Below are 25,482 nucleotides of genomic sequence, written 5' to 3' on the forward strand. Positions count from 1 at the left end.
AACCTGCAACCAAGATTACTCTACCCAGCAAGGATCTCATTCAGATTTGATGGAGAAATTAAAACCTTTACAGACAAGCAAAAGCTGAGAGAGTTCAGCACCACCAAACCAGCTCTACAACAACTGCTAAAGGAACTTCTCTAGGCAAGAAACACAAAAGAAGGAAAGGACCTACAATAACGAACCCAAAACAATTAAGAAAATGGGAATAGGAACACACATATCGATAATTACCTTAAATGTAAATGGACTAAATGCTCCCACCAAAAGACACAGATTGGCTGAATGGATACAAAAACAAGACCCATATATTTGCTGTCTACAAGAGACCCACTTCAGACCTAGAGACACATACAGACTGAAAGTAAGGGGATGGAAAAAGGTATTTCATGCAAATGGAAACCAAAAGAAAGCTGGAGTAGCAATTCTCATATCAGACAAAATAGACTTTAAAACAAAGACTATTAGAAGAGACAAAGAAGGACACTACATAATGATCAAGGGATCGATCCAAGAGGAAGATATAACAATTGTAAATATTTATGCACCCAACATAGGTGCACCTCAATACATAAGGCAAATACTGACAACCATAAAAGGGGAAATCGACAGTAACACATTCATAGTAGGGGACTTTAACACCCCACTTTCACCAATGGACAGATCATCCAAAATGAAAATAAATAAGGAAACACAAGCTTTAAATGATACATTAAACGAGATGGAGTTAATTGATATTTATAGGACATTCCATCCAAAAACAACAGAATACACATTTTTCTCAAGTGCTCATGGAACATTCTCCAGGATAGATCATATCTTGGGTCACAAATCAAGCCTTGGTAAATTTAAGAAAATTGAAATTGTATCAAGTATTTTTTCTGACCACAACGCCATGAGACTAGATATCAATTACAGGAAAAGATCTGTAAAAAATACAAACACATGGAGGCTAAACAATACACTACTTAATAATGAAGTGATCACTGAAGAAATCAAAGAGGAAATCAAAAAATACCTAGAAACAAATGACAATGGAGACACAACAACCCAAAACCTGTGGGATGCAGCAAAAGCAGTTCTAAGGGGGAAGTTTATAGCAATACAAGCCCACCTTAAGAAGCAGGAAACATCTCGAATAAACAACCTAACCTTGCACCTCAAGCAATTAGAGAAAGAAGAACAAAAAAACCCCAAAGCTAGCAGAAGGAAAGAAATCATAAAAATCAGATCAGAAATAAATGAAAAAGAAATGAAGGAAACAATAGCAAAGATCAATAAAACTAAAAGCTGGTTCTTTGAGAAGATAAACAAAATAGATAAACCACTAGCCAGACTGATCAAGAAAAAAAGGGAGAAGACTCAAATCAATAGAATTAGAAATGAAAAAGGAGAGGTAACAACTGACACTGCAGAAATAAAAGAGATCATGAGAGATTACTACAAGCAACTCTATGCCAATAAAATGGACAATCTGGAAGAAATGGACAAATTCTTAGAAATGCACAATCTGCCAAGACTGAATCAGGAAGAAATAGAAAATATGAACAGACCAATCACAAGCACTGAAATTGAAACTGTGATTAAAAATCTTCCAACAAAGAAAAGCCCAGGACCAGATGGCTTCACAGGCGAATTCTATCAAACATTTAGAGAAGAGCTAACACCTATCCTTCTCAAACTCTTCCAAAATATAGCAGAGGGAGGAACACTCCCAAACTCCTTCTACGAGGCCACCATCACCTTGATACCAAAACCAGACAAGGATGTCACAAAGAAAGAAAACTACAGGCCAATATCACTGATGAACATAGATGCAAAAATCCTCAACAAAATACTAGCAAACAGAATCCAACAGCACATTAAAAGGATCATACACCATGATCAAGTGGGGTTTATTCCAGGAATGCAAGGATTCTTCAATATACGCAAATCTATCAATGTGATAAACCATATTAACAAACTGAAGGAGAAAAACCATATGATCATCTCAATAGATGCAGAGAAAGCTTTTGACAAAATTCAACACCCATTTATGATAAAAACCCTGCAGAAAGTAGGCATAGAGGGAACTTTCCTCAACATAATAAAGGCCATATATGACAAGCCCACAGCAAACATCATCCTCAATGGTGAAAAACTGAAAGCATTTCCACTAAGATCAGGAACAAGACAAGGTTGCCCACTCTCACCACTCTTATTCAACATAGTTTTGGAAGTTTTAGCCACAGCAATCAGAGAAGAAACGGAAATAAAAGGAATCCAAATCGGAAAAGAAGAAGTAAAGCTGTCACTGTTTGCAGATGACATGATCCTATACATAGAGAACCCTAAAGATGCTACCAGAAAACTACTAGAGATAATCAATGAATTTGGTAAAGTGGCAGGATACAAAATTAATGCACAGAAATCTCTGGCATTCCTATATACTAATGATGAAAAATCTGAAAGTGAAATCAAGAAAACACTCCCATTTACCATTGCAACAAAAAGAATAAAATATCTAGGAATAAACCTACCTAAGGAGACAAAAGATCTGTATGCAGAAAATTATAAGACACTGATGAAAGAAATTAAAGATGATACAAATAGATGGAGAGATATACCATGTTCTTGGATTGGAAGAATCAACATTGTGAAAATGACTCTACTACCCAAAGCAATCTATAGATTCAATGCAATCCCTATCAAACTACCACTGGCATTTCTCACAGAACTAGAACAAAAAATTTTGCAATTTGTATGGAAACACAAAAGACCCCGAATACCCAAAGCAATCTTGAGAACGAAAGAAGGAACTGGAGGAATCAGGCTCCCTGACTTCAGACTATACTACAAAGCTACAGTTATCAAGACGGTATGGTACTGGCACAAAAACAGAAAGATAGATCAATGGAACAGGATAGAAAGCCCAGAGATAAACCCATGCACATATGGTCACCTTATCTTTGACAAAGGAGGCAGAAATGTACAGTGGAGAAAGGACAGCCTATTCAATAAGTGGTGCTGGGAAAACTGGAGAGCTACATGTAAAAGTATGAGATTAGATCACTCCCTAACACCATACACAAAAATAAGCTCAAAATGGATTAAAGACCTAAATGTAAGGCCAGAAACTATCAAACTCTTAGAGGAAAACATAGGCAGAACACTCTATGACATAAATCACAGCAAGGTCCTTTTTGACCCACCTCCTAGAGAAATGGAAATAAAAACAAAAGTAAACAAATGGGACCTAATGAAACTTAAAAGCTTTTGCACAGCAAAGGAAACCATAAAGAAGACCAAAAGACAACCCTCAGAATGGGAGAAAATATTTGCAAATGAAGCAACGGACAAAGGATTAATCTCCAAAATTTATAAGCAGCTCATGCAGCTTAATAACAGAAAAACAAACAACCCAATCCAAAAATGGGCAGAAGACCTAAATAGACATTTCTCCAAAGAAGATATACAGAGTGCCAACAAACACATGAAAGAATGCTCAACATCACTAATCATTAGAGAAATGCAAATCAAAACTACAATGAGATATCATCTCACACCAGTCAGAATGGCCATCATCAAAAAATCTAGAAACAATAAATGCTGGAGAGGGTGTGGAGAAAAGGGAACCCTCTTACACTGTTGGTGGGAATGTAAATTGATACAGCCACTGTGGAGAACAGTATGGAGGTTCCTTAAAAAGCTACAAATAGAACTACCATATGACCCAGCAATCCCACTACTGGGCATATACCCTGAGAAAACCATAATTCAAAAAGAGTCATGTACCAAAATGTTCATTGCAGCTCTCTTTACAATAGCCCAGAGATGGAAACAACCTAAGTGTCCATCATCAGATGAATGGATAAAGAAGATGTGGCACATATATACAATGGAATATTACTCAGCCATAAAAAGAGACGAAATTGAGCTATTTGTAATGAGGTGGATAGACCTAGAGTCTGTCATACAGAGTGAAGTAAGTCAGAAAGAGAGAGACAAATACCGTATGCTAACACATATATATGGAATTTAAAAAAAAAAATGTCATGAAAAACCTAGGGGTGAAACAGGAATAAAGACACAGACTTACTAGAGAATGGACTTGAGGCTATGGGGAGGGGGAAGGGTAAACGGTGACAAAGTGATAAAGAGGCATGGACATATATACACCACCAAACGTAAGGTAGATAGCTAGTGGGAAGCAGCCGCATAGCACAGGGAGATCAGCTCGGTGCTTTGCGACCGCCTGGAGGGGTGGGATAGGGAGGGTGGGAGGGAGGGAGACGCAAGCGGGAAGAGATATGGGAATATATGTATATATATAACTGATTCATTTTGTTGTGAAGCTGAAACTAACATACCTTTGTAAAGCAATTATACTCCAATAAAGATGTTAAAAAAAAAAAATCCAAGTATAGTTGATTTACAATGTTGTTAGCTTCTGCTGTACAGCAAAGTGATTCAGTTATACATATACGTACATTCTTATTTATTTTTGGCTGCATTGGGTCTTTGTTGCTGTGTGCAGGCTTTCTCTAGTTGTGGCGAGTGGGGGCTACCTTCGTTGAGGTGTGCAGGCTTCTCACTGCGGTGGCTTCTCTTGTTGCGGAGCATGGGCTCTAGGCATGCGAGCTTCAGTAGTTGTGGCATGTGGGTTCAGTAGTTGTGGCTCGTGGGCTCCAGAGCGCAGGCTCTGTAGTTGTGGCACATGGGCTTAGTTGCTCCATGGCATGTGGGCTCTTCCTGGACTAGGGCTCGAACCTGTGTCCCCTGCATTGGTAGGCAGATTCTTAACCACTGTGCCACCAGGAAATCCCCATACATTCTTTTTTTATATTCTTTTCCATTATAGTTTATCATAGCATATTGAATATAGTTCTCTGTAAGAAGTTATTTTAGAAAGAGTAGAAAGCAAATGTCTTTCTTAAAGGTGCTAGAAAGCTGTAGTTCAGGAGCTCACAGAAGAGAACTGTTTGGTAGTGAGGGAACTACATTTACAAAATTTACCAAATGTTTACATGCCAGAAGCTGTGCCAAAAAGTTTCCATTCACTGTGGTCCTTAATCTGGAAAATCATAGCATGAGGCAGGTAAGTAGTAGTGCTGTCCCCATGAGATAAGGAAATGGCTGGTTTAGGGGGGTTGGGATAAATTGGGAAATTGGGATTAACAGATACACAATACTATATAGAAAACAGATTAAAAAACAAGGACCTACTGTATAGCACAGGAAACTATATTCAATATCTTGTGATAACCTATAAAGGAAAAGAATCTGAAAAAGAATATATATATGTGTGTGTGTGTGTGTGTATGTATATATATGTGTGTGTGTGTGTGTGTGTGTATATATATATATATAAACTGAAACACTTGCTGTACACCTGAAATAGTGTAAATCAACTATACTTCAATAAATAAATGAATGAATGGAAAATGGCTGGTTTAGAAGGTTAAACCAATGACCAAATCACTTCATTAGTAAATGGTGAACTGGGATTAAAAGGCAGTCTGTAAACTTAGAGCCCACATTCTGAACCACAACACCAGTGTTTCCAACACATCTTAAGAAGCATCTTGGGCTTCCCTGGTGGCGCAGTGGTTAAGAATCTGCCTGCCGGGACTTCCCTGGTGGTGCAGTGGTTAAGAATATGCCTAACAATGCCGGGGACATGGGTTTGAGCCCTGGTCCGGGAAGATCCCACATGCCACGGAGCAACTAAGTCTGTGCGCCACACTATTGAGCCTCCGCTCTAGGGCCCGTGAGCCACAACTGCTGAGCCTACGTGCCACAACTACTGAAGCCCACGTGCTTGGGGCCTGCGCTCTACAACAAGAGAAGCCACCACAATGAGAAGCCCACGCACTGCAATGAAGAGTAGCCGCCACTCGCCACAACTAGAGAAAGCCCACACGCAGCACCAAAGACCCAATGCAGCCAAAAATAAATAAATGATTTTAAAAAAAAGAATCTTCCTGCCATTCTTCAATATACGCAAATCAATCAATGTGATATACCATATTAACAAACTGAAGGATAAAAACCATATGATCATCTCAATAGAGGCAGAAAAACCTTCTGACAAAATTCAACACCCATTTATGATAAAAACCCTCCAGCAAGTAGGTATAGAGGGAAATTACCTCAACATAATAAAGGCCATATATGACAAACCCACAGCCAGCATCGTTCTCAATGGTGAAAAACTGGAAACCATTTCCACTAAGATCAGGAACAAGACAAGGGTGCCGACTCTCACCACTATTATTCAACTTAGTTTTGGAAGTTTTAGCCACAGCAATCAAAGAAGAAAAAGAAATAAAAGGAATCCAAAATGGAAAAGAAGAAGTAAAACTGTCACTGTTTGCAGATGACATCATACTATACATACAGAATCCTAAAGCTGTTACCAGAAATCTACTAGCGCTAATCAGTGAATCTGGTAAAGTAGCAGGATACAAAATTAATGCACAGAAATCTCTTGCATTCCTATACACTAATGATGAAAAATCTGAAAGAGAAATTAAGGAAACACTCCCATTTACCACTGCAACAAAAAGAATAAAATACCTAGGAATAAACCTACCTAAGGAGACAAAAGACCTGTATGCAGAAAACTATAAGACACTGGTGAAAGAAATTAAAGATGATACAAACAGATGGAGAGATATACCATGTTCTTGATTGGAGAATCAAGATTGTGAAAATGACTATACTACCCAAAGTAATCTACAGATTCAGTGCAATCCCTATCAAACTACCAATGGCATTTTTCACAGAACTAGAACAAAAAATTTCACAATTTGTATAGAAACACAAAAGACCCCAAAGAGCCAAAGCAATCTTGAGAAAGAAAAATGGAGCTGGAGGAATCAGGCTCCCTTACATCAGATCATATTACAAAGCTACAGTAACCAAGACAGTATGGTACTGGCACAAAAACAGAAATACAGATCAATGGAACAGGATAGAAAGCCCAGAGATGAACCTGGGCACATATATATGGGCACCTTATTTTTGATAAAGGGCACCTTATTTTTGATAAAGGAGGCAAGAATATACAATGGAGATATGGGCACCTTATTTTTGATAAAGGAGGCAAGAATATACAATGGAGAAAAGACAGCCTCTTCAATAAGTAGTGCTAGGAAAACTGGACAGCTACATGTAAAAGAATGAAATTAGAACACTCCCTAACACTGTATACAACGATAAACTCAAAATGGATTAAAGACATAAATGTAAGGCCAGACACCATCAAACTCTTAGAGGAAAATATAGGCAGAACACTCTATGACATAAATCACAGCAAGATCCTTTTTGACCCACCTCCTAGAGAAATGGAAATAAAAACAAAAATAAACAAATGGGACCTAATGAAACTTCAAACCTTTTGCACAGCAAAGGAAACCATAAAGAAGACCAAAAGACAACCCTCAGAATGGGAGAAAATATTTGCAAACAAAGCAACTGACAAAGGATTAATCTCCAAAATATACAAGCAGCTCATGCAGCTCCATATCAAAAAAACAAACAACCCAATCCAAAAATGGGCAGAAGACCTAAATAGACATTTCTCCAAAGAAGATATACAGATTACCAACAAACACATGAAAGGATGCTCAACATCACCAATCATTAGAGAAATGCAAATCAAAACTACAATGAGGTATCATCTCACACCAGTCAGAATGGCCATCATCAAAAACTCTAGAAACAATAAATGCTGTAGAACGTATGGAGAAAAGGGAACCCTCTTGCACTGCTGGTGGGAATGTAAATTGATACAGCCACTATGGAGAACAGTATGGAGGTTCCTTAAAAAACTAAAAATAGAACTACCATACGACCCACCAATCCCACTACTGGGCATATACCCTGAGAAAACCATAATTCAAAAAGAGCCATGTACCAAAATGTTCATTGCAGCTCTATTTACAATAGCCAGGACATGGAAGCAACCTAAGTTTTCAGCAACAGATGAATGGATAAAGAAGATGTGGCACATATATACATTGGAATATTAATCGCCCTAAAAAGAAACAAAATTGAGTTATTTGCAGTGAGGTGGATGGACCTAGAGACTGTCATACAGAGTGAAGTAAGTCAGAAAGAGAAAAACAAATACCGTATGCTAACACATGTATATGGAATCTAAAAAAAAATGGTTCTGAAGAAGCTAGGGGCAGGACAGGAATAAAGACACAGACGTAGAGAATGAACTTGAGGACACGGTGAGGGGGAAGGGTAAGCTGGGACGACGTGAGAGAGTGGCATTGACATATATACACTACCAAATATAAAACAGATAGCTAGTGGGAAGCAGCTGCATAGCATAGGGAGATCAGCTCGGTGTTTTGTGTCCCCCCAGAGGGTGGGATAGGGAGGGTAGGAGGGAGACATAAGACGGAGGGGATACGGGGATATATGTATACATATAGCTGATTCACTTTGTTATACAGCAGAAACTAACACATCATTGTAAAGCAATTATACTCCAAAAAAGATGTTTAAAAAAAAAAAAAGAATCTGCTTGCCAATGCAAGGGACACAGTTTCAAGCCCTGGTCAAGGAAGATCCCACATGCCACGAAGCAACTAAGCCGGTGCGTCACAACTATTGAGCCTGCATGCACCCTAGAGCCCGTGAGCCACAACTACTGAGCCCACATGCCACAACTACTGAAGCCTGCGTGCCTAGAGCCCGTGCTCCACAACAAGAGAAGCCACCGCAGTGAAAAGCCTGTGCACCGCAACGAAGAGTAGCCCCCACTCACTGCAACTAAAGAAAGCCCATGTGCAGCAACAAAGACCCAACGCAGCCAAAGCTAAAAAAAAAAAGAAATTTTATAAAAAGAAAAAAAAAGAATCATCTTGAGCACTAGTTAGAAAAACATACCCCCCTACACCTTCTATCAGAGGACCTGGAAATCTTATATTTAATAGGTGTCCCAGTAATTCGTACCAGCTATAACTTGGAAAACCCATCCATTCTGCTACCACTCAAACTTTCTGTTTAGGATGAAGCTTATTTCAGCATACAAACTGGCCCTAATTTCTATGAACTGTTTAAACGCCAGATACTACATTCTCCAAAACACAAAACAAAAGAAAACCAAGACAGTCTATTGATTGAAGCCACTCTTGGGTTTCCAAACAGAGAAAATGACTACTTTATAACATAAAGCAGGAGGTAAAGCTTTTGTGTTGAGGCTGCCATAGTTTCTGAATTTCTACAGCCTCTGCAAGTGTTCTGATGAGAGTCACCGGTGGCTTGTTTTCCCCAACCACAAACTGGGGAAACCGTGGCTGAGGAAAGGAGGAAGGAGCAGGAGAATGAGTTCAGTGACCTCCCTACTCTGTTGCTCTCATTTTTGAAACTAGGAGAAAATGAAATATGGATGTGGAATTTCATATTCTTAAATAAGAGCCTTCCTAGTAGAAACAGGTTATCAATTATTTGAATTATTATTTCATACATACATATATACAGGCAATGGTGAGGTCCACCACAAACTGGAAAATGCGAGTTCCTCCTAAAGGCATTCAAACATTTTGTAAAACTCTGAATGCCAAACAAAACCTATTTGTAGTTGAATCTGACCTTCTGGCTACAGTTTGCAATCCCTGTGGGCCCAAATTCTTGTTACCTCAGTTTCTTTTTCTAAAAATATGTATCATTTATTATATAAAATATATATTTATATTTCATGCAGGGGACAAATGTTGAATTTAAATATCTCTTGTTTGTCAATCATACTTCAATAAAGCTGAAAAAAACCTGTGATGATAAATGAGTTGGCATCTGTCAAGTAGGCTCTTTGAAAAATGAAACTCAGGACTGGGAATCACCTAGTGATTGAAATACTAAGCCAGATAAAATGAGGAATTTACTTGCACTTCACTTACCTACCAATAATCATCAATACACACATTGATATTAGGAATAATATCAGACACCTAGTGGATAGAACTTGGAGCTACGATTCACAACCTTCCTTCTATTCCAGAGCTGAGAGATACATCACAGTCACCCCAGTCACCGTGGTTTCCTAACACAGTGATGCTCGGGGCAGAAGGAGAGGGGGCCCCATGGCAGGTGTTAAGAATTGCTGATTTAGAACATAAGGACAGTATGTTGGCCCAAGCTGTGTTCGCTCTCATGCCAATTGCTTGCCATATGAACTATAAACACATTCCATTTATATGGATGACGTGTACAATACACAGAATTCCCTGCTTGAGCTTCTTCAGGCTGTCACTTCATTGGCTCTGCCAAGTCCTTGCCCCAGGCTTGAGCAGAAACAGCTCACTTCTTAGTTTGGACAAACCACAGAGATAAAACAGTGGAGTACAGTGAACATAAAGGTTGAATGTTTTTAAAGACCAAGCATTCTAATTGAAGTAGAAAAACTTTATCTTTTATTTATTCAGATCACTGCAGCACCAAGTTATGATTGCTTTGATATTAGGAAATGAACTAGATTGGGTTTCCCTGGTGGCGCAGTGATTAAGAATCCGCCTGCCAATGCAGGGGACATGGGCTCAAGCCCTGGTCCGGGAAGATCCCACATGCCATAGAGCAACTAAGTCCGTGCGCCACAACTATTGAGCCTGCACTCTAGAGCTCTGCAGCCACAACTACTGAGCCCAGGTGCCACAACTACTAAAGCCCGCATGCCTAGAGCCTGTCCCCTGCAACAAGAGAAGCCACCACAATGAGAAGCCCGTGCACCACAACGAAGAGTAGCCCCCGCTTGCCGCAACTAGAGAAAGCCTGTGCGCAGCAACAAAGACCCAACACAGCCAAAAAATTTTTAAATTTTTTTATTAATTTGTTGGGACTTCCCTGGCAGTCCAGTGGCTATGACTCCGTGCTCCCAATGCAGGGAACATGGGTTCGATCCCTGGTCAGGGAATTAAGATCCCGCATGCTAAGATCCCGCATGCTGCACGGCGTGGCCAAAATAAAAAAATAAAATAAAATTTTAAAAAATTTGTTGCATGATATTTCCATGTCAAGTTATTCTCCAGTGAAGACTCTAACTGTCAAAGATAAGGCATGCTTCTTGGGGACAAGTCAGATAAAACATTTAGTTTTGCTTCTCTCTCTCGTTGCATGAATCTCAACTTATCCATGCTGAGAACAGATGGCAAAAGAAATTGGCGCAGACTTCAGCTGAGGCAGTACCAACAGGATGGTCAGCAGGAAATACATTATTCTTAATTTCAACCTTTTCCTAGAAACAGTGCCTGGAATGTTATGGAGTAAAACTGGATGAGCAAGTGTAGGAAGATTTTATTTTTGGCAAGGTCTGAGTGCAAAGGAGAAAAACGAATTGACTAAAGAAACCTACTTAATTCTAGAAAAGCAATAATGTTGAGAATACCTCAAATTATTTTATATTTCAAAATTTTTCTATTTGGGGGGAAAGGCTATTGGTAATAAATATACAGCACTTTTAATTTTGGTATCAAATGTCTTTTTAGACTCAAAACCCAAAATAAACATGCCATTCTCACAACATGCTGAAAGGAGGAAGGTAATAATCATTTCTGAGGAAACAGCATATGTTATTAGAAAAAATTATTATTTTGTGTAACTTTTCTTGTTTTGATTTCACTGACTTAGGAAGCAATACTGTCATACTCTCCTAAGCTTCTAAGCAGTCTAATGCAAATTCCAGACTTTGCTTCTTAGAGGTTTAAAGTGTCTATTTTGTTTTTCTTTATTAAGGATATGAAGCCAATGAAGAGGCCCTCCCCAATCTCTCAGTATATTTTTATCTAATAAACTTTATGTTTTAGTGTTCTTGGATGGATTCATTTTTCTAGGCTTCAAAAGAATCAAACATCTTTACAGCATCCCTCAAGTGAATACGACTTTATTTCATCATAAAAAAATAATCCAATTTTAAAAGTTTAAGGCTGTCAGCAAGACACACCCTCAGTTTTTACGTCCACATGCAATCAGCTCTGATTTATGATGCCAATACTTTGGCCACACATCACACCACCCTCTGCTCTCCTGGTTATTAGACCTTTCAGTGAGAGGGCTGGATCAACTCTTCGGGCTAACATGACTAGCTCAGTCAGTTGGAACCAAATACTAAGTTGTGGTTCAATCTATTGGGTTGGCCAAAAAGGTCGTTCGGGTTTTTCTGGAAAAACCCGAACGACCTTTTTGGCCAACCCAATACATTAAGGGCCTGTCAGTCTCCTAAAAGCTCCATCCTGTGTCAGAAATCCAATGGAGTGTGAATGGCTGCATAAATCATCACCTTCATTTATCAGCCACCTCGTTTCCTGTTCTAGTCATCAGTTCAATTCAGGTAAGAGTTTATTTTCTATACCTTGCAGATCTAAATGATCTGAACCCAGCTTTCTGTGTAGGTGCATCAAGTAGCCAGCCCTTGCACAGCCCTCCTGCCTCACTTTATCAGTGTTTACAAAGAACTCAAATCTCTTTGCTTCCAAAGTAAATCAAGCTTCCTGTGAGAACAGAGGTCCCCAGTGCAAGGAGAGGCCAGAGGTCATCATCAGCTCTGACACACTATCACTTCTCACCAAATACGCCAGGGTGGAGTTTGTTTAGTGTCTGCCAGGACACAGATAAGGGTGTACAGCTGGCCCTCCTTCTGCTATCTCAGAATATGGCTCACAATGCCACGGAGCTCTCCTCTAGGTAACCAATTTATAGAATCTTTTAATAGTAAAAACAAACAAACAAAAAAACAGGTGAGGGGTTTAGGAAAGAGGACTATTTAAGCAGGTACCCCAACAAAGACAACTCTGGAGACTTTTAGATCTATCGACTATTCATAGTGACAAACTGATGGATACAAATGAATCTCATGCTTCAATACCTAGAAATTTCTAGACAAAGGGGTAAAAGTGAAAGTTTTTTGTTTTGCTGCATCGCACAGCATGCGGAATCTTAGTTCCCCAACCAGAGATGGAAGCATGGAGTCTTAACCACTGGACCACCAGGGAAGTCCAAAATGTGAAAGGTTTTAATTCAGCAGGTTTAGTTGGTTTTTTCCCCGTTAAAGCTACAGATAGGGGCTTCCCTGGTGGCGCAGTGGTTAAGAATCCGCCTGCCAATGCAGGGGACATGGGTTTGAGCCCTGGTCCGGGAGAATCCCACATGCCGCGGAGCAACGAAGCCCGTGCACCACAACTACTGAGCCTGTGCTCTAGAGCCTGCGACTAAGCCCGTGCGCCACAACTACTGAAGCCTGCGTGCCTAGAGCCCGTGCTCCGCAACGAGAGAAGCCACCACAATGAGAAGAGAGTGTACCACAACAAAGGGTAGACCCCACTCACCGCAACTAGAGAAAGCCTGTGTGCAGCAACGAAAGACCCAATGCAGCCAAAAATAAATAAATAAAATAAATAAATTATTTTTTTAAAAGCTACAGATAAATCATGAAAGATCATAACAGAATACTTTTACATATTTTTTATGCTATATTGCCTGACTTAAATTGTGCCAACTCACAAGAAAGATTTCATTACCAAGGCCATCATATATACTTACTCAGTAATACAGCTTAACAGAGAAGACACACTTACTGTGTTTAAGAGGCAAAAAGTCTAATCCAAGGTATGTCAGTCACTCATCTTCCCATTCCTCAGTTTCCTAGCCTTTAAAACAAAGACAGAATGACCCATAGCTGGCTACCTTTCAGAAATGTGACTAAATAAGGTACATGTCTAATATGCCCATTCTCTATCATATATTGGTGCTTTAGTTCAATTTAACAAATATTCAGCAAACATACCACACTGTGGATAGTAAGTAGGCTGAGGGGCTCTCATTCACAAATGTACATGCAGTTATGGGGAAACTGAGAAATTTCCCACTAAGCAGGTTTTTGTTTTTTATTTTACAGAATGCCTAGCTCTTAAAATATATCAGGAAACTTAAAATATGTCATAGTTTCAATATGACTTAGAAATAAGAAAATCACCAATAAACATAAGACATCTGTTTAGCTTTGGCCACATGAGGTCCCTTAAAAAGAAAAAGAAAAAGAATAATCCAAAATAAGATCACTAGGTACAATCCTTGCTGGCCTAGGAATAATAGGAGGCTAGCAAGCCTATGGAAAAGCCTAAAAATCGTAGGGCTGGAACAGAAACATCCAACGAAAACACTTACTATGTTAGATGAATGAATTACTGTCACTCACTGAATATTAGACTACATAAAATAGGAAAAGCTTGTAAACAAGCTTTTGAGAGTAGATTTTACTTTGTAAAGTTGATGAGGATGATATTTTTGTTTTCTTGATGGTATAGAAATATATAGTTTCTACATGCACAGAAACTACACCTTATGATAAGGCTATATTCAAGCTGGTCTTTCACTTCTTGATTTCTTTCTGCTATTCACTTGCATCCATTCAAATAAATACGATAGGATAACAATGAGAAACTCTGATGAAAGGATAAGAGGAAATGGTAAAGATCATCCGACATCTCTGAGCTGCCAAACTATGATTTAAAGCAAGAATCCCCATCTATTCCCCGTTATCTCAAGGTAGGTTTATAAAATTCTCAAAACAAAATTCATTTAGATTCACTTTAATGGTAAGAAATACATTCAAAGTTCCAAAGCTTTTGAACTATGTTTTGAAATTTAAACAGGATGGGTTATGATCTAAGAAAGGGGGAGAAAAACTCACTCTTTCAGAACATTTAACATCTTGAAATCAAGACCCAAAAATCCTTCGACAGTTCCTTGCTAGAGAAACATAAACTACTAGCCAAAGTCTTTCCTTAATATCCAAGAACACAACTCGATAAATAAGAATCTAGGGATTTCCCTGATGGTCCAGTGGTTAAGAATCTGCCTTCTAATGCAGGGGGCGCAGGTTCGATCCCTGGTCAGGCAACTAAGATCCCACATGCCGTGGAGCAACTAAACCCATATGCTGCAACTACTGAGCTCACACGCTCTAGAGCCCACTTGCCACAACTACTGAGCCCGCGCACTGTAATGAAGAGCCTGCATGCCACACCAAAAGACCCTGCATGCTGCAACAAAGATCCCACGTGCTGCAACTGAGACCTGATGCAGCCAAATAAGTAAATAAATATCAAAAGAAAAAAAACGGAGGGACTTCCCTGGTGGCACAGTGGTTAAGAATCCGCCTGCCAAGGCAGGGGACACGTGTTCAAGCCCTGGTCCGGGAAGATCCCACATGCCGCGGAGCAACTAAGCCCATGCACCACAACTACTGAGCCTGCACTCTAGAGCCCGCGAGCCACAACTACTGAGCCTACGTGCCACAACTACTGAAGCCCGCGTGCCTAGAGTCCGTGCTCCACAACGAGAAGCCACTGCAATGAGAAGCCCGCACGCCGCAATGAAGAGTAGCCTATTATATATATTAGTCTATATTATAGACTATTTAGTGTTTATCAGCTCTCTCACAGAAGAACATATACCACTAAAAGAGTTCTAGTTTCTTATTTGTCTTTCATATTTTCCAAAATGTGGCTCTTCCTTGAGTTTCAACATGACTGCTGAACAGAGATAAATTTAGTTATTTTAAGAAACTACAACCAGATCTTTTCATGCGTCAAAGCAAAATGCCAAAATAAATTCTAAACCTTGACTTTGAAAAGTTAGGCTAAAAGAAACATTCATTTCCTATCCCCCTAAGATCTACCTGCTTGCTAATGACATTATAGAACTATAACCTTTAAAATGTGAAGGGTAATTTTAATATCATCAGCCAAATTTGCCAAAATGTAATATGTGCTCGACAGGATTAATAATACTGGTTCTTCTTCTGAAGTTCTTCAGCCTGACTCCTAAAAGAAACAGAAAGAGAGGAAAACCTGGATGTGTTATTCAAATGCTCCTACTAAAACCAGGGAGTGACACTTCAAATCTCAAATTGTTTTAAGTCATCACTTCAAAACTACTCTCAAACATGGTATATGCTGGTTATTTCAAATCCTAGCTCAGTCTCAAGCACCACTGATGTTAAGAATTTGAGGCACTTCCCTGGTAGTCCAGTGGTTAAAAATCCACCTTCCAATGCAGGGTTCAATCCCTGGTCAGGGCAACTAAGCCCACGTACCGCAACTAGAAAGAAGCCCGTGCGCCACAATGAAGAGCCCACTTGCCGCAATGAAAGATCCCACATGCCACAACTAAGACCCGAGGCAGCCCAATAAATAAATAAATTAATTAATTAATTAATTAAAATAATTTTTTAAAATAAATCTTTAAAAAAAGAATTTGATTTTAAAAAAAGAATGAAATTTTGCCATTTGCAGCAACATGGATGGACTTGGAGGGTATTATGCTAAGTGAAATAAGTCAGACAGAGAAAGACAAATACCGTATGACATCACTTATATGTGGAATCTAAAAAATACAACAAACTAATGAATATAACAAAACAGAAGCAGACACACAGATATAGAGGACAAACTGTGGTTCCCAGTGGGGAAGGGGAAGGGGCAAAATAGGGGTAGGGGATTAGTAGGTACAAACTATTATGTATGAAATAAGCTACAAGGGTATACTGTACAATATGGGGAATATAGCCAATATTTTGTAAATATAAATGGACTATAACCTTTAAAAATTGTGAATCACTATATTGTACACCTGTATAAAATACTGTACATCAACTATACTTCAATTTAAAACAATTAAAAATTAATTTTTTTAAGACATGAAATAACCAAAAAGTAAGCCTTGTCCAAATAAAAACGAGGCTCAAAACGAAAATATGTGATATGCCCTACAGACCAAATATTTATTCTACATTTAAATCAGCATAAGATTAAGGATGTTCCAAATAGGATTTTTTTTTTTTTTTTTTTTTTTGCGGTACGCAGGCCTCTCACTGTTGTGGCCTCTCCCGTTGCGGAGCACAGGCTCCGGACGCGCAGGCTCAGCGGCCATGGCCCACGGGCCCAGCCGCTCCACGGCATGCGGGATCCTCCCGGACCGGGGCATGAACCCGTGTCCCCTGCATCGGCATGCGGACTCTCAACCACTGCGCCACCAGGGAAGCCCAAATAGGATTTTTTTAATGTGTCATTCCATTCCATTATATGGATAAAGATTTGTCCTATTACATTATGTGTATGGTATCATATGGAGGTGGATGGTATTGCCAAGCAAAAAGCAATCCTTTCAGGTTTCTTAACATTCAAATAGTTTTTTAAATTTGCCAAAATGAAGTTGCATAAATCAAAGGGATTCATTTCTAAGGATTATTGGTTACAAACAGAATTTTTAAAGGGGTGACATTTGAGGAGAGTCACTTAGCTCAGTCACTGACCTTTCTTTATCCTTAAATAGGGAGTGGCAGTTTCACGATCTTGAGTAATACGAAAAATGTCCCTCAAACCTGTAAACCACAGTAAGCTAAGAGCCTTTGATAGTCTATATTTACTGTGTCATATGTAAGTTTAACTACAATTTAACTCAATTAAAAAATCAGGACGAGACTAATTTCAAAAAGTAGCCAAGGATTGCTAAAAATATAAGGGCTATTATATGTGGTATTAAATTGCTTCAAAATGGGAATGCCAAAAAATATTACAACTATGTACTTTCCAAAAGCTGAATGACATGAGAAAACTGACAGAAGCCCCAGTGCTTCTCACTAGATCTTTTCCTTCCCTTATCCAAGGAGATAATATTGATATATGCATACTGCATAATGATGTACTCAAATATTTATGGATATGACTAGCTACCAAAGAGTTTAAGTTCCTTCACCCTTGCTGAGCTAAGGGTTTAGTAGCACATTAAATGTTATAAAGTATCTCCAAGAATCAGTGCAAATATATATTACAGTTCTACTGTGTATAAATCTCTCTTCAAAGCATAGGCTAAGTTTAAAAAGGAAAAAACCGAGTGGCTTGTATTTGAAAACAAGCAGTGTCGATTTTAATCACCCCATTTCTGTAATGTTTCATTTATCTACTACTCAGATCTCTAGCTTCCTCACCCAAAATAAATGCAAACTTTTAAGAAACAAGGAAGCTATTAGTTTTTGAGAGCGTACTATATGCCAAACATTGTGTTAGATATTCTATATCAGTGCTTCTTAAACTGTCTTGGGTGGAGGATTGGTTTTTCCCAATCCATTGTAGAACAGAAGTTTTGTAAAATACAATAAAATCAATTAGCACCTCCAAAAAAGTGAAAAAAGACACAAAATTCAAGTCCCAAGTTTTATTACGTTCAACAGATATAAAACTAGTCTAGCAATCTGTTATGAAGTTTCTAAGTGCTTACTCTCAATTTCTGTACTTACCTTTTTGTTACGGATGAAAGTTCATGGTATGTGGCCTACACTTAGAGTAGCATTGCTCTATATACAACCTATTTAATTTTCCAAAGTCTCCTAACTCTTAGTAAATGACCACAATAGGCTAAAGGAACTCAGTGTCTTCTGAAAAAAAAGCTGTATTAAATAATCTCAAGATCCTTTTCAGCCCCACAAATTCTATGATTCTGAATGCTGAAGATGTGATGTGACCAGCAAATAAACGACCTAATGACAGCCACTTCTGTCACCTCAGTGGAGTGACTAAAAGAGGACAGGCAATAAGAAGAGGGAAGAATAAGCTCAGAGAAAAGGAATAAGAATTTAACTGGGAGGCAGATACCGAAAGTGAGGAGATGTAGCCGAGTAAGAGGGATAAACAGCAACTACCACAGCTTTTATTTGGGAGCATTCAGGGTGGGGTGCAACTCTCCTACAAACAAATCAGTTTCTATAAACTGGACGTAGTAATAATTAAATCTAAGTCATGAAAAAAAAGATTAAAATATAACCAAGAAATGGAAGTTTTGACAGGTGATCAAAAGTTGGCTAGATATGTGTGTCAATGCCGAAGCCTAAAGGCTTAACCACTGGGCTCGCCCTCTGTGTCAACACATGCCCTAAAGACTCCTGCATTTAGAAGTCCCAGATCTGTCACTGACTCAATATACCACCCTTCTTTAAATCCGATATTCTGTACGGTCCCACATATTAACATTCATTCTAAAAGCAACAGGCAAAGAAAGAGCCATAAAATATAGTACTTTATACACATTTAAAAACCAGTCCTGTGCAAGATAAATATATAGTTGCTTATCATGTAAGTGACTGTTTGACTCTAGTAGCAGGAAGGGTGACATTTTAGCACCAAACAGAACTACTTAGAGAAAGGTGAATCTGTAGATCAGAATTTGGGGAGAACCGTTCTAGTTCTGGGTAACGCTGTATGTCCCAATTATGTGGAATTACCACACAGTCTTGCAACCAGAGAACCTTTGAACTAAAAAGTCCTGTCTCCTTTGCCACGGGTGGTACTCAAAGTACGGTTTCTATCTGTACTCTCTGGAACTGTGCTACACATATGTAACTGTTCGTATCTGTTTGAAAAGATTCATTGTTTCAGTTGTTTCAAAGTTTTCCCACTGGTCTGCTATCAGAGTTAAAGCCACCCTTGGTAATATGGCTATTTTTGTTTTCTAATATGTTAAGTTTCTAAGTTTTTCATACTCTAATATTCTCAGAAGTACCACCTCTATCACCTTTGTGGATTGTTGCCCTATGGAAGCTAATTTCATCCAAAGGGAAGAACAACGGCCCTGAAGAAGGGAGCCCTTGGGACCCGCCAGCCTGACCTGTGATGAACACCAGGAGGCCAAGACGGCTGTAGTGGAGTGAAGGGAAGGAGGGTGGGTGTAGTGGGAGCTGAAGTCCAGAGATATCTGCTATGCATCAGCTTCTATGTGCATTAAATACCTCTGGGGGGAACCACTCTCTCCTGCAGAAGTAGAGTTTTCCCTGAACTCCCTTTTGAACCTTAAGAATTTTGAACCATGTGTTGCTTTTCTAAAATTTTTAATAAAGCACCTAATGAATCCACAGACTTCACATGTAATTTATGTATTACTTACATGATCAGAAATATGAACTTGATTATGCATATAAAAATGTACAATTAAACAGTGAAACAATCCTATCAATTTATACAGTTATGGCACAGTTCTGAAGTTTCTCATTCTAACTTATGGTAAATAAACCTAGATGGTCATACATGTGTGTCGTAGCATACTTAAAGAGAAGAATCTCACTATTTATAAAACCACTTCCCTAATTTTAAAAACTTTTCAACAGAATTGACTAAATATCCGACAATAGAGGAATGGGTAAATAAATCATTGAACATCCATATAATGAAATACCATGCAGACTTTAATATCTATGCAGGTATTTAAAATTATATTCTCTGGTACATGAGACAGAAGTGTAAGTGTACATGCATAGAAAAAAGTCTGAAGGGAAACACATTAAAATATAAACTAAACTCATCTCTAGGTGGTAATATTATTTTCTTCTTTATACTGTTTTTACATTTTGCAAATTTTCTAAAATTCTAACATTTTAATTTTTAAAATTTTAAGCATTTTGTAATGTTTTAAATTATGACTACAAGCCTTATTATGCTAATCAGTAACTAGATTATGCTAAATCCTATAACTTTTGTGACAGTTCAGTCCTTAAGACACTGCCACTCAATAAAAGCTGGTAAATGGACACAGCTGACTGAAAGCCCTGAAAAAAAAAATCTCTACATGAAAATGTTCCAAATATACACAACAGTGCTCAAGTTCACTACCTAACTGTAGAACAACTAAGTTAAACAAAAATTCATTCCAATTCATTAAGATTTTTCGAATGATGAGCAAAACCAGGTATTTTCAATTGACTCCCTCTAATCTAGCGGTTTTCAGAAATCTCTTGGGAATCCATCATTCTCTACGCAAAATTCATTATGCTCTACACAAAATCAAAGGTCTTAACCCCATATTATCCACATTCAAGCATTAACAACATTTACGACAACTGTTGGGATGTGTTCTCTCTTCGTATCTAAAATGCAAAGCATAACTGCAATTATTAAAATTCCTAAAGTCTCACCTGAACTACTTTTAGTTCACCAAAAATAACTATCTATTCTTATTCTCTATTAATGAATTTTTCCTCACCTATGTCCTCAACTTATGATATTATTCATTAAATCACACTCTTTCACACATTTTAAATGCCCCTTTTAACATTCAGTTCAATCAATATCCAAAGTTGGAGCTCCTACTATATTAGTAGGTACTCAACATACAATATGAAATGGCTGTTCTCAAAGAGCTTATAATATAGTAAGGGTGATCAAGATGCAAATAAATAACTTTAATATATATAAGGCAGTGCTATGGAGATACAGAAGAGAGTATGACTGCTGCTAACTGTAGGCATCATGAAAATTTCATTGAGGAGTGGCATTTGATCTGCCACATGAAGGATAAAGGGTAGTGTTCCAAAGGTGGAGATGGGGTACCCCAGGGCAATGGAACCCCTTAAACCAAGGTTGTAGGAGTAAATGTGGTGAGTTTGTAAAACATGGGGAAAGGTGGGGGGGGTGGGCAAGGATTAATGATATAAGACTAGAAAGGTAGATGGAGCCAAAGCATAGCTACGTTGAATTATTATCTTATTTTGCAGGAAATGGGAAGCCACTGAAGATTTGAGCAAGAAAGTAACATAACTGCTTTAGGAAGATTACTCTGGCAGCCACGTGTAGATTGGGCTGCGTAGTTCTTATTTAAAATAGCTGCCATTAACTACTGTCTCAGAGACAATAGGTTATTAAGATCAAGTGCAACCTAAAGCAGAGGTATAGTGGAAAATCACTCAAGAAATGAAAGAGTCCTAATTATATGACCTTGTACAAATCATTTTGCTTCTCTAAGCCTTTTTTTCTAAAATAATAAATATCTCCTCTACTGCCTCATGGAGCCACTGAAAAGATGAAATGAAAATAGTATATATGGAAGCCCCTGGAAGGCTTGCTGGTCATAAGGTCTCTGTCACAAATACTCAATTCTGCATTGTAGCATGAAGGCAGATAATATGTAAATGAATGTACTGGTTATGTTCCAATTAAACTTTATTTACAAAAACAGACAGCTGGATATGACCATGAGGACCATAGCTTGCTGCCCTCCGTATACAGAAGCACTGGCCAACAGAAATAGGTGAAACACATATGGAAATAGGTGAAACACATATGGAAATTAATATTTTCCAGTAGCCACATTTAAAAAGGTAAAAAGAAATAGATGAAATTAATTTTAGTATATTTTAATTTAAATAACATATTTAACCCATCATATCCAAAATATTACCATTTCAACATTTAATCCATTTAAATATTATTAGGGATATATTTTACATCCTTTTTGTGTGAAGTCTTCAAAATCTGATGTGTCTTTTACACTTTCAGCACACTTCACTTCTGACGAGCCACATTTCGAGGGCTCAATAGCCACATGTGGGTAGTAGCTACCCACTGGACAGCACAGTTCTTGTGGCTACTTAAGTAAAACTGCTAAACTTTGACAATTCAAGCATAAAATAACAATTTGAACAATAAATGAAACCAAAATCACATAACAGTACTCTATGGAGAAGATGAAAGCAAAATGAATTTCGAACGTGAAAAATAATGTTCTCCTGGGATACCAACTGTTACTGCTTGAGGCCACCTGTTTAAAACGGTTCATTATTAGCAGTATAAGATACCAATATAAAGTATGTTGATGAATTTTTATTCCCATAGTTTCAGTTGACCAGACAAGGGGGAAAAAACCAAAATATTTGGTGAACAAAAAATTGTTCTATTTCAAAAGAACTGTTTGTCACTTTTTAGCAAGTATTTAATTTTCTTAAGAAAAATAGTTTCCTGGTTAATGATACCACATTTAGCAAATGGGCAAAGATCAGATTACCCAAGAAAATTATTATTCGCTAATAGCTTACAGTTAGTAGATAATGGGAAAAACTGTAGAAGAATAACATATTCTACCACAGAAGGGATTTTCCAAAATGTGGTTCACTTTTCTTTCAAACAATTGCAAACTATGCTAGTCGTCAGCAAACTTCGACCAAAAAAGGGAGAGATGCTGGCAGAAAGAGAGTCTATCTCAGGGGCCTCTAACCTTCACAAGTTTGGTGATGCTTACCAACCCTTCTCCAGTTACATTTTTAAATGCATAAAACAAAATACACAGAATTATAAGAAACCAATTACAGTATACTAAAATACAGGTACCAAAATACTTTAAGAAACAAATTTGTGATATCAACATAGGAACTTCACTATTAGTACATTGAATAACAAGATCTAATACTTGCCATAATTTCTAAGTGGTGGTGAGATGAGCATAAACAGTATTTCAAGATATGTTCAACAAATGTAATATGATATGAAAATATCTATGATTTCTACTGGTTACAAGGTCACAGGTACTGCCAATACTACTAGAGTTTGTTGACTACATTCATAATAGAAGGAAATGCTGCATTCTAGCTAAAGGTATGTGTAAATAAACATATAATTTTTCCCATCCAAGTTCACAGACCGCCCTGAATTCTATTCAGGTTCAGAATCCCTGACGGAAAGCAAACTTTTATTATAAGCTCATCCAAAAAAATTCTCCCTCCAAAGTTCCCCAAATGTATTTTTACCTTTCCACCACCCATTTTGCTCCTTTCTAGATTAAACAAACCAGTAAGTTGTCTTTCAGCCACACCACAACTGGATGATCAGGAAGGAATCAGTATCAAGAAATAAAGAAGGTAATTATTCTATTATAGGCCACTGTTTTGATGAAAATATGTTGATAGATTCTCCTTTAACATTCTTAATGATTCTATTTCAGGAGTAAGAAAAGCAAATATATCAATAGAAATAGGAGGTCCAGATTTTCTAGTCTGTCCTGTAAATAGCTGTATCTTTTATATGAGACTTGGTTCATTTGAAATCAGTAAAGCAAACCACAGAGCTCAAAGAAAATACAGTAAACACAGAAAAGATCCATTACAAATACAAGCTGAATGTTAATATTTTGTTTGGTACAAAACCACTACTTGAACCACACATCTGTAGTTATTAGTGTTGCTAAACCTACAATTTGCATAAAATAGTTTGCAAATTATGTATCTCTTTGTTGTTAATCTAAAATTGCTACACGTTGTGCTCTGACCTGGTAATTCAGCCGACTGCAGGTTTCAGTAGAAACACCAGGGATTCAAGTTGTGTCCACTTCAAAGTGTCCCATCATGGAACATTAATTAATTATTCTACAACTATGCTTAATAGCACTTCATAAACTCAAAGCTCCACACAAATATTCAACATTATTGGGAGGGGAATTATAACAGCACTATAAAAATCCTTTTTAATTATAAACTGCCAATAATAACAGGTTGCAAGAACACACTTTTTTGTTGTTATTGTTGTTGTTGCTTTTAATTTTTTTTTTAATTTTCATTTATTTATTTATTTTTGACTGTGTTGGGTTTTCGCTGCTGCGTGTGGGCTTTCTCTAGTTGCAGCAAGCGGGGGGCTACTCTTCGTTGCGGTGTGCAGGCTTCTCATTGCAGTGGCTTCTCTTGTTGCGGAGCTTGGGCTCTAGGTGAGTGGGTTTCAGTAGTTGTGGCTCGCGGGCTCTAGAGCGCAGGTTCAGCAGTTGTGGCTCACGGGCTTAGTTGCTCCGCGGCATGTGGGATCTTCCTGGACCAGGGCTTGAACCCGTGTCCCCTGCATTGGTAGGCAGATTCTTAACCACTGCGCCACCAGGGAAGTCCCTGCTTTTAAATTTTTAAAAAAATTTTTTATTGAAGTATAGTTGATTGAAACACACTTTAATAATTACCACAAATTTGTAATTTACCAAACTTTATCAAGAAAATAACACTGCAAAAAAGAAAAAGAAGAAAATGACACTCCAAACACTAAAAATCTTTTGGGTTTATTTATAATAATATATATAAATGTGAATTTAAGAAGGAAATAGTAAAAAAATTAGTTAATATGGCTATTTCTGGATAATGCAATCAAAGGATATTTCTTTTCTCTTTTACACCTTTAGTGCTTTCTCCATTTTCTACAACATCCATGTGTTACTTCTTTATAATCAAAAAAGTTCTGACAGCATAAAAATATAATGAACTGGGCTTCCCTGGTGGCACAGTGGTTGAGAGTCCGCCTGCCGATGCAGGGGACACGGGTTCGTGGCCCAATCCAGGAAGATCCCACATGCTGCGGAGCAGCTGGGCCCGTGAGCCACGGCCGCTGAGCCTGTGCGTCTGGAGCCTGTGCTCCGCAACGGGAGAGGCCACAACAGTGAGAGGCCCGCGTACCGCAAAAAAATATATATATATATAATGAACTATCAATTATTTTCTATATAGGTCAGAAAAACATAGAATTACTCCTTATACTGGCATATAAGAGAGAAAATTTTAAGACAATCTGAGTCCAGATAGTCTGCCTAACAAATGCTATGCACTCTGAACACACTTCAGGGGCCAGTGCATCTCTTCCCAGGGTGGGCAGCTCCCTGGCTCTGCTGGCCTCTGGCAGCATCCCCAGACCATCAGAATACAAAGTT

At 38.2% G+C, this 25,482-nt stretch overlaps 1 protein-coding gene across 8 annotated transcripts in view; it reads right to left on the reverse strand.

Annotated features, from left to right (window-relative positions):
- Nucleotides 1–25,482, reverse strand: part of HECTD4 (HECT domain E3 ubiquitin protein ligase 4) — a 197,348-nt gene that overhangs the window by 163,287 nt on the left and 8,579 nt on the right. Inside the window, exon 2 of one of the 8 annotated variants that reach the window (XM_049698394.1) lies at nucleotides 13,563–13,634. The exons of 6 other annotated variants lie outside the window; for them this stretch is intronic. The gene's annotated coding sequence lies outside the window, so the exon portion shown is untranslated. Of the gene's footprint in view, nucleotides 1–13,562; nucleotides 13,640–25,482 lie in introns of those variants that run through there. One more of the 8 variants, XM_049698395.1, reaches the window with a different exon arrangement.

This window comes from Orcinus orca, chromosome 15, assembly GCF_937001465.1.
Source record: "Orcinus orca chromosome 15, mOrcOrc1.1, whole genome shotgun sequence".
Classification (NCBI taxonomy): domain Eukaryota; kingdom Metazoa; phylum Chordata; class Mammalia; order Artiodactyla; family Delphinidae; genus Orcinus; species Orcinus orca.